This window comes from Arachis hypogaea, chromosome 13 (assembly GCF_003086295.3).
Source record: "Arachis hypogaea cultivar Tifrunner chromosome 13, arahy.Tifrunner.gnm2.J5K5, whole genome shotgun sequence".
Lineage (NCBI taxonomy): Eukaryota > Viridiplantae > Streptophyta > Magnoliopsida > Fabales > Fabaceae > Arachis > Arachis hypogaea.
The window spans coordinates 76,585,541-76,592,182 of record NC_092048.1 but is presented as its reverse complement, the minus strand read 5'-3'; the positions used below and the strand labels follow the sequence as shown (position 1 = coordinate 76,592,182).

The 6,642-nt window shown below is 41.3% G+C and overlaps 1 non-coding gene across 1 annotated transcript; it reads left to right on the top strand.

The window, feature by feature from the left end:
* The first annotated feature begins 5,780 nt into the window (after positions 1-5,780).
* LOC112739571 (small nucleolar RNA R71) lies at positions 5,781-5,888 on the top strand. The gene has a single exon (XR_003170503.1). It is a non-coding gene; the product is annotated as a small nucleolar RNA R71 (small nucleolar RNA).
* The last annotated feature ends 754 nt before the right edge of the window (positions 5,889-6,642 follow it).

The following is a 6,642-nucleotide window of genomic DNA, read 5'->3' as shown; positions in this document are numbered from 1 at the left end:
GAAGCGGAACAAGTTGAATTGAATAGAAAAACAGTAGTACTTTGCATTAATCTTTGAGGAATAGTAGAGCTCCACACCTTAATCTATGGAGTGTAGAAACTCTACCGTCAAAAATACATAAGTGATAATGGAGTTCATTAGTCTCGGCCCCAGAGGGGAACCGGAGTAACCAAGACTACGAATACAATGATAAAAAGTTCTATTTATAATAAACTAGTCACTAGGGTTTACAGAAGTAAGTAATTGATGCATAAATCCACTTCTGGGGCCTACTTAGTGTGTGCTTGGGCTGAGCTTGAATTCTACACATGGAGAGGTCATTCTTGGAGTTGAACGCCAGCTTTTGTGCCATTTTGGGCGTTGAACTCCACTTTGCAACTTGTTTCTGGCGCTGGACGCCAGAATTGGGCAGAGAGCTGGCGTTGAACGCCATTTTGCGTCGTATAAACTCGGTCAAAGTATGAACTATTATATATTGCTGGAAAGCCCTGGATGTCTACTTTCCAATGAAATTGGAAGCGCGTCATTTTGAGTTCTGTAGCTCCAGAAAATCCATTTTGAGTGCAGGGAGGTCAGAATCCAACAGCATCAGCAGTCCTTCTTCAACCTCTGAATCTGATTCTTGCTCAAGTCCCTCAATTTCAGCCAGAAAATACCTGAAATCACAGAAAAACACACAAACTCATAGTAAAGTCCAGAAATGTGAATTTAACATAAAAACTAATGAAAACATCCCTAAAAGTAACTAGATTCTACTAAAAACATACTAAAAACAATGCCAAAAAGCGTATAAATTATCCGCTCATCACAACACCAAACTTAAATTGTTGCTTGTCCCTAAGCAACTGAAAATCAAATAGGATAAAAAGAAGAGAATATACTATAAATTCCAAACTATCAATGAAACATAGCTCCAATCAGATGAGCGGAACTTGTAGCTTTTTGCCTCTTGAATAGTTTTGGCATTTCACTTTATCCATTGAAGTTCAGAATGATTGACTTCTATAGGAACTCAGAGTTTAGATAGTGTTATTGACTCTCCTAGTTTAGTATGATGATTCTTGAACACAGCTATTTTATGAGTCTTGGCCGTGGCCCTAAGCACTTTGTTTTCCAGTATTACCACCGGATACATAAATGCCACAGACTCATAATTGGGTGAACCTTTTCAGATTGTGACTCAGCTTTGCTAAAGTCCCCAATTAGAGGTGTCCAGGGTTCTTAAGCACACTCTTCTTTTGCTTTGGACCTTGACTTTAACCGCTCAGTCTCAAGTTTTCACTTGACACCTTCACGCCACAAGCACATGGTTAGGGACAGCTTGGTTTAGCCGCTTAGGCCAGGATTTTATTCCTTTAGGCCCTCCTATCCACTGATGCTCAAAGCCTTGGGATCCTTTTTATTTGCCCTTGCCTTTTGGTTTTAAGGTTTATTGGCTTTTTGCTCTTGCCTCTTGGTTTTAAGAGCTTTTGGCTTTTTCTGCTTGCTTTTTCTTTCTATTTTTTTTTTCACCTTTTTTTTTTCTGCAAGCTTTGTTCTTTGCTGCTTTTTCATGCTTCAAGAATCATTTTTTATGATTTTTCAGATTATCAAACAACATGTCTCCTTGTCATCATTCTTTCAAGAGCCAACATATTTAACATTCTTAAACAACAACTTCAAAAGACATATACACTGTTTAAGCATACATTCAGAAAACAAGAAGCATTGTCACCACATCAATATAATTAAACTAAGTTCAAGGATAAATTCAAAACTCATGTACTTCTTGTTCTTTTGAATTAAGACATTTTTCATTTAAGAGAGGTGATGGATTCATAGGACATTCATAACTTTAAGACAAAGTTACTAACTACTAATGATCATGTAATGAAGACACAAACATAGATAAGCACTTAACATAGAGAAAACGAAAAACAGAAGAAATAAGAACAAGGAATGAATCCACCTTAGTGATGGTGGCGTTTCCTTCTTGAGGAACCAATGATGTCCTTGAGCTCTTCTATGTCTCTTCCTTGTCTTTGTTGCTCCTCCCTCATTGCTTTTTGATCTTCTCTAATTTCATGAAGGATGATGGAGTGCTCTTGATGTTCCACCCTTAATTGTCCCATGTTGGAACTTAATTCTTCTAGGGTGGTGTTGAATTGCTCCCAATAGTTTTGTGGAGGAAAATGCATTTGAGGCATCTCCGGGATCTCATGGTGATGAGCTTCCTGCGCCTCTTGAGCTCCATGAATGGGCTCTCTTGCTTGCTCCATCTTTTTCTTAGTGATGGGCTTTTCTTCCTCAATGGGAATGTCTCCTTCTATGAAAGCTCCAGCTGAGTAACATAGATGGCAGATAAGATGAGGAAAAGCTAGCCTTGCCCCAGGAGAGGGCTTTTCAGCTATTTTGTAGAGTTCAAGGGAGATAACTTCATGAACCTCTACTTCTTCTCCAATCATGATGCTATGGATCATGATGGCCCGATCCACAATAACTTCAGATCGGTTGCTAGTGGGGATGATGGAGCGTTGGATGAACTCCAACCATCCTCTAGCCACAGGCTTGAGGTCCAATCTTCTTAGTTGAACCGGCTTGCCTTTGGAGTCAATCTTCCATTGAGCTCCTTCCACACATATGTCCATGAGGACTTGGTCCAACCTTTGATTAAAGTTGACCCTTCTAGTGTAGGGGCGTTCATCTCCTTGTATCATAGGCAAGTTAAACGCCAACCTCACATTTTCCAGACTAAAATCCAAGTATTTTCCCCGAACCATTGTAACATAGTTCTTTGGATCCGGGTTCTTACTTTGATCATGGTTCTTGGTGATCCATGCATTGGCATAGAACTCTTGAACCATTAGGATGCCGACTTGTTGGATGGGATTTGTTAGAACTTCCCAACCTCTTCTTTGAATTTCATGTCGGATCTCCGGATACTCATTTCTTTTGAGTTTGAAAGGGACCTCGGGGATCACCTTCTTCTTGGCCACAACATCATAGAAGTGGTCTTGATGAGCTTTGGAGATGAATCTTTCCATCTCCCATGACTCGGAGGTGGAAGCTTTTGTCTTCCCTTTTCCTTTTCTAGAGGATTCTCCGGTCTTAGGTGCCATCAATGGTAATGGAAAAACAAAAAGCTTATGCTTTTACCACACCAAACTTAGAATTTTGCTCGCCCTCGAGCAAGAAAAGAAAGAATAGATTAAGAAGAAGAAGAAAATATGGAGGAGAGGGGGTGGTGTATTCGGCCAAGAAGAGAAGAGAGGGTTGTGTTGTGTGAAAATGAGGAAGAATGGAGGGCTATATATAGGGAAGGGAGGGGGGGTAAGGTTTCGGCCATATAGGGTGGGTTTGGGTGGGAAATTGATTTTGAATTTTGAAGGTAGGTGGAGTTTATGAGGTAGGTTTATGGGGAAGAGTGGATGGATGTGAGTGGTGAAGAGGTGATGGGGAAGAGAGATTGAGGTGATTGGTGAAGGGTTTTAGGGAAGAGTGTTTATGGGATTGTGTGAAAGAGGGGTGAGAAGAAGTAAGTGGAGGTAGGTGGGGATCCTGTGGGGTCCACAGATCCTGAGGTGATCCTGTGGGGTCCAAAGATCCTGAGGTGTTCAAGGATTTACAACCTTGCACCCAATTAGGCATGCAAAATGCCCTTGCACACAACTCTGGGCGTTCAGCGCTAGATTGGTGCTTGTTCTGGGCGTTGAACGCCCATTTGTTGCCCATTTCTGGCGTTGAACGCCAGAACCATGCTTGTTCTGGGCGTTCAGCGCCAGCTCTTCTCCAGGGTGCATTTCTGGCGTGCAAACGCCCAGATGCTGCCCATTTCTGGTGTTCAGCGCCAGAACCATGCTCTATTCTGGCGTTGAACGCCCAAAACATGCTTCTTACTGGCGTTTAAACGCCAGTAAGGTCTTCCTCCAGGGTGTGATTTTTCTTCTGCTGTTTTTGATTCCATTTTCAATTTTTATATTTATTTTGTGACTCCACATGATCATGAACCTAATAAAACATGAAAAACAATGAAAATTAGATAAATAAACATTGGGTTGCCTCCCAACAAGCGCTTCTTTAATGTCAATAGCTTGACAGTGGGCTCTCATGGAGCCTCACAGATGTGCAGAGTTTTGTTGAGACCTCCCAACACCAAACTTAGAGTTTGGATATGGGGGTTTGACACCAAACTTAGAGTTTGGTTGTGGCCTCCCAACACCAAACTTAGAGTTTGACTGTGGGGGCTTTGATTGACTCTGCTTTGAGAGAAGCTTTTTCTGCTTCCTCTCCATGGATGCAGAGAGAGATCCTTGAGTTGTAAACACAAGGTTGTCCTTATTTAATTGAAGGATCAATTCTCCTCTGTCCACATCAATCACAGCTCTTGCTGTGGCTAGGAAAGGTCTTCCTAGGATGATGGATTCATCCTCTTCCTTTCCAGTATCTAGGACTATGAAATCAGCAGGGATGTAAAGGCCTTCAATCTTTACTAACACGTCCTCTACTTGTCCATAAGCCTGTTTTCTTGAATTGTCTGCCATCTCTAATGAGATTTTAGTGGCTTGCACCCCATAGATTTCCAGTTTCTCTATTATAGAGAGGAGCATGAGGTTTATCCCTAAACCAAGGTCACACAGAGCCTTAAAGATCATGGTGCCTATGGTACAAGGTATTATGAACTTTCCAGGATCCTGTTTCTTCTGAGGCAATGTCAGTTGATCCAGATCACTTAGTTCATTGGTGAACAAGGGAGGTTCATCTTCCCAAGTCTCAATACCATATAATTTGGCATTTAGCTTCATGATTGCACCAAGGAACTTGGCAGCTTGCTCTTCCGTAACATCCTCATTCTCTTCAGAAGAGGAATACTCATCAGAGCTCATGAATGGCATAAGGAGGTTCAATGGAATCTCTATGGTCTCTAGATGAGTCTCAGATTCCTTTGGTTCCTCAGAGGGAAGCTCCTTATTGATCACTGGACGTCCCAGGAGGTCTTCCTCCTTGGGATTCACGTCCTCTCCTTCCCTTACAGGTTCGGCCATGGTGCTTATGTCAATGGCCTTGCACTCTCCTTTTGGATTCTCTTCTGTATTGCTTGGGAGAGTACTAGGAGGGATTTCAGTGATCCTTTTACTTAGCTGGCCCACTTGTGCTTCCAAATTTCTAACGGAAGACCTTGTTTCATTCATGAAATTCACAGTGACCTTAGATAGATCAGAGACTAAATTTGCTAAGCTAGATGGATTCTGCTCAGAATTCTCTGTCTGTTGCTGAGTGGATGATGGAAAAAGCTTGCTATTGCTAAACCTGTTTCTTCCACCATTATCAAAGCCTTGTTGAGGCTTTTGATCCTTCCATGAGAGATTTGGGTGATTTTTCCATGATGGATTGTAGGTGTTTCCATATGGTTCACCCATGTATTTTAACTCTGCTATTGCAAGGTTCTCAGGATCATAAGCTTCTTCCTCAGAAGATGCCTCTTGAGTACTGTTGGATGCAGCTTGCATTCCATTCAGACTCTGAGAAATCATATTGACTTGCTGAGTCAATATTTTATTCTGAGCCAATATGGCATTCAGAGTATCAATTTCAAGAACTCCCTTCTTCATAGGCGTCCCATTACTCACAGGATTCCTCTCAGAAGTGTACATAAACTGGTTATTAGCAACCATGACAATGAGTTCTTGAGCTTCTGAAGGCGTTTTCTTTAGGTGAATGGATCTACCTGCAGAAGTATCCAATGACATCTTTGATTGCTCAGATAAACCATCATAGAATATATCCAGGATGGTCCATTCTGAAAGCATGTCAGAAGGACACTTTTTAGTCAGCTGCTTGTATCTTTCCCAAGCTTCATAGAGGGATTCACCTTCTTTCTGTCTGAAGGTTTGAACATCCACTCTAAGCTTGCTCAGCTTTTGAGGAGGAAAGAACTTGGCTAAGAAAGCCGTGACCAGCTTGTCCCAAGAGTTCAGGCTATCTCTGGGTTGAGAATCCAACCACACTCTAGCTCTGTCTCTTACAGTAAAAGGGAAAAGCATGAGCCTTTAGACTTCAGGATCTACTCCATTAGTCTTAACAGTATCACAGATCTGCAAGAATTCAGTTAAGAACTGAAAAGGATCTTCAGATGGAAGTCCATGAAACTTGCAGTTCTGCTGCATCAGAGAAACTAGCTGAGGTTTCAACTCAAAGTTTTTTGCTCCAATGGCAGGAATTGAGATGCTTCTTCCATGTAAATTGGAATTAGGTGCAATAAAGTCACCAAGCATCCTCCTTGCATTATTATTATTTTCGGCTGACATCTCCTCTTCCTGTTCGAAAATTTCTGAAAGGTTCTCTCTGGATTGTTGTAATTTAGCTTCTCTTAGTTTCCTCTTCAGAGTCCTTTCAGGTTCTGGATCTGCTTCAACAAGAATATTCTTGTCCTTGCTCCTGCTCATATGACAAAGAAGAGGGCACAGAAAAAATAATAATAATAATAATAATAGGGATCCTTTCTACCACAGTATAGAGGTCCCTGTGTGAGTGGAAGAAAAGAATGGATAATCCAAACACAAAGGTGATGATAGGAGCAGAGATGTGAGATGAAGAAGAGTGTTAGTAGATGAATAATTAAATAGAATAAGATGAGAGAGGGAGAGGATTTTCGAAAATTATTTT